At 53.1% G+C, this 3,927-nt stretch overlaps 1 non-coding gene across 1 annotated transcript; it reads right to left on the reverse strand.

Moving 5' to 3' along the window:
- Positions 1-866: 866 nt before the first annotated feature.
- LOC121860569 lies at positions 867-1,029 on the reverse strand. Its single transcript, XR_006087890.1, has one exon. It is a non-coding gene; the product is annotated as a 5.8S ribosomal RNA (ribosomal RNA).
- Positions 1,030-3,927: the final 2,898 nt, after the last annotated feature.

Raw genomic sequence — 3,927 nt, forward strand, 5'->3', positions numbered from 1 at the left:
CATATACACACACAGTTTTAATGCATATACGCTCGTGTTCCGCCCTTACTCGGCCGCACCTTTGCCGCTTAAACTTTGACCTCTTTCCCCGTTCCCGCATGCCACAGCAGTGGCACTTGTTTATCCGGAGAAAGAGAGCGAGAGTCGCAGTATTAATTGGCGTGAGCGGCCTTTCCGGCTGCAGAACTAGTGCTCTATCCCGGCGAGCGCCGTTATGAGGCGCAACACCGTCTTTAACGCGTTTAGAGAGAACTCCCCCTGCCTCCCTCCCAGTCATGAGATAGACGTGGACTCGTGGCGAACTCTCAAAGAGAACGCCCACACCGCGTCTGACCGTGGGAGAGGGTGGAGGAGCGCGTGAGGAAGAGCACGGCGTCACCCAAGCATTCTCATCTCTCTGCCTGCACCACTACATGGTAGACTGCGGGCCCAGGCGCACTCATCAATTTAGGTTCCACTGCAATGCATGCCAAGCACTCTTTTCGAGGTGATAGACGAAATTCCGGCGGGGCTTACTTAAAAGATATCCGACCCGGTTTCGTTTCCTCTTCGTGGGATGGAGTGCCTCTTAGAACATGTGCAGCATCAGCCATGAGCGGCCGACGGCCATTCGTGTCTCTGTGGACAGCAGGCAAAAGAGCGCCGCCTCCAGTTATTTGCGAGGGCGACAACTGTCGCTTTGTTGTGGTTGAATGTGGGTGCGCCAAGTCCATGGACTTGCTAGTGATAAACTTGCTTGTTTTAAAGGGCACGCCTGGCCAAAGCGCGAGCGATTAAACTTAAAGGCGGGCTTCGGTTGTTTACCCTCGTGTCGAGAGACAGTCAGCAGGCACCGAACTTCGCAGCAACCGATGGATGTATATTTCCGACCCTCGTGGAAAGTGGCGGCGACAAGCTCATATGGCTGCCGCCGCCGCAATATGCGTTCAACTTGTCGATGTATCTGGTATTCTTGCGATTCACATACCGACACGCAGTTTGCTGCGGTCTTCATCGACCCACGAGCCGAGTGATCCCCCGTTAAGAGTTGTGTATTTGCCATTTGGTCTTTTTGCGACTAACCATCACAGGTCGAGTCTCAATGAAAGGGTTTGACAGACATAGCCCAAGTTTGTGGTTTGGGTTTGGCCGGACGGCTTGTTGTTGTTTTTTGACACTTGAATTTCACTCTTTTTGGGTCAAGAGGCTTATTCGCCGGTAGTAAGGAACGGACGGGCAGCCGTCCAAAGCCCCGTCCGTCCTCCTCCTCCGGTCTTCGCGCTCTCGCCCGAGTGTGGTCCACCTACAGCGTGGTGGTACCTATTTTTGGTGCGGGGGCCGGGATTGTCCTCTTTCGCTGCTGGAGTTGCCAGAGCAGAGCCCGAGACCGCCCAAATCAGGAGAGTAGTAGTAGTTTTAAGAGCGCCCCGTTCTCTTTCTCTCTGTTAATGATCCTTCCGCAGGTTCACCTACGGAAACCTTGTTACGACTTTTACTTCCTCTAAATGATCAAGTTTGGACATCTTTCCGTCAGCTCGAGGCGACGACCCCAGAAAACCCTCGCGGGCAACGGGGCCGACAATCCAAGAGCGCCAGTCCGAAGGCCTCACTAAATCATTCAATCGGTAGTAGCGACGGGCGGTGTGTACAAAGGGCAGGGACGTAGTCAGCGCAAGCTGATGACTTGCACTTACTGGGAATTCCTCGTTCATGGGAACAATTGCAAGCCCCAATCCCTATCAAGAAAGGCTTTGAACGGGTTACCCGCTCCTCTCGGAGGGGGAAAACTCGTTGATCCCTTCAGTGTAGCGCGCGTGCGGCCCAGAACATCTAAGGGCATCACAGACCTGTTATTGCTCAATCTCGTGCGGCTAGAATTGCCGCTTATCCCTCTAAGAAGAAGTTGCGAACTGGACACCATTTTCTGGAGATCCGTCGACTACTTAGTAGGCCAGAGTCTCGTTCGTTATCGGAATTAACCAGACAAATCGCTCCACCAACTAAGAACGGCCATGCACCACCCACCGAATCGAGAAAGAGCTCTCAATCTGTCAATCCTTCCGGTGTCTGGGCCTGGTGAGGTTTCCCGTGTTGAGTCAAATTAAGCCGCAGGCTCCACTCCTGGTGGTGCCCTTCCGTCAATTGCTTTAAGTTTCAGCTTTGCAACCATACTTCCCCCGGAACCCAAAGACTTTGGTTTCCCGGAAGCTGCCCGCCGGGTCATGGGAATAACGCCGGCGGATCGCTAGTTGGCATCGTTTATGGTTAGAACTAGGGCGGTATCTGATCATGGCCACGAACCTCCTAACTTTTTCGTTCTTGATTAATGGCACATCCTTGGCAAATGCTTTCGCAGTAGTTCGTCTTGCAGCGGTCAAAATTTCACCTCTAGCGTCATAATCCCAGATGCCCCGCCTGTTCGATTAGTCATTACCTCTGGTTCGAAAACCAACAAAATGAACCGGTCCTGTTATTCCTTCCATGCATCACCATTTCAGGCCATTCAAATAGCCTGCTCCTGAGCACTCTAATTTTTTCAAAGTAAACTCTCCGGCCCTTTCCGGGACGCACCGACAAAGAGCATCCGTGCGGAGCGGTAGTGACTGTTGGGGCGTGACAGTAAACGGTTGATTGCGTCAGTCAGAACTGAGATCAACTTCGAGCTTTTTAACGCCTTTAATATCACGCTAATGGGCTGGAATTACGCGGCTGCTGGCCAGACTTGCCCTCAATGATTTTCGTTAAAGTTAAAGTGTACTCATTCCGATTGCGAGGCCTCGGATGAGACTCACATCGTTATTTATCGTCACTACCTCCCCGTGCCGGGAGTGGGTAATTTGCGTGCCTGCTGCCTTCCTTAGATGTAGTAGCCGTTTCTCAGGCTCCCTCTCTGGAATCGAACCCTGATTCCCCGTTACCCGTTATAGCCATTGTAGGCGCATAACCTACAATCGAAAGCTGATAAGGCAGACACTTGAAAGAAGCGGCGCCGGTGCGGAGACCGTGCGCTCAGCCCGAAGTTATTCAGATTCACCACAGGTGGGTTACGGACCGGGGCCCGACCAGTTTTGAACTAATAAAGCGCTCTTCCCTTGCGGTCAGAGACCAATTGCATGTATTAGCTCTAGAATTGCCACAGTTATCCAAGTAAGTGGGTTTACAGATCCAATGAAACATAGCTGATTTAATGAGCCATTCGCGGTTTCGCCTTAAATCGGCTTGTACTTACACATGCATGGCTTAATCTTTGAGACAAGCATATGACTACTGGCAGGATCAACCAGGTAGCTGCTGCTGTTGGCGGCGCCTATCACGGCGGCCAAAATAGTGAGATTGAGAGAGAGGCAGAAGACATTGGGCGAGGGACCGCACGTTGGCCTTAGAGAAATAGCAAACCAGATGATCAGATCTAACTTCACCTTCTCTTGCTATCCTCGGCGCCGGCAGCGCCACCGTGTGTGCCAATCTCCTCCCTTATCCGCTCCTCTTTGCCCCAGCTCCAGCGAGGCAGCCGACATTGGGCGAGGGACCGCACGTTGGCGAATCGCCTCCCTTATCCGCTCCTCTTCTCTTTGCCCCAGCGAGGCAGAAGACATTGGGCGAGGGACCGCACGTTGGCCTTAGAGAAATAGCAAACCAGATGATCAGATCAAACTGCACCTTCTCTCGCTATCCTCGGCGCCGGCAGCGCCACCGTGTGTGCCAATCTCCTCCCTTATCCTCTCCTCTTCTCTTTGCCCCAGCGAGGCAGCCGACATTGGGCGAGGGACCGCACGTTGGCCTTAGAGAAATAGCAAACCAGATGATCAGATCAAACTGCACCTTCTCTTGCTATCCTCAGCGCCGGCAGCGCCACCGTGTGTGCCAATCTCCTCCCTTATCCGCTCCTCTCCTCTTTACCCAGCTCCAGCGAGGCAGCCGACATTGGGCGAGGGACCGCACGTTGGC

This window comes from Homarus americanus, unplaced genomic scaffold, assembly GCF_018991925.1.
Source record: "Homarus americanus isolate GMGI-L3 unplaced genomic scaffold, GMGI_Hamer_2.0 scaffold15384, whole genome shotgun sequence".
Taxonomy (NCBI): Eukaryota; Metazoa; Arthropoda; class Malacostraca; order Decapoda; family Nephropidae; genus Homarus; species Homarus americanus.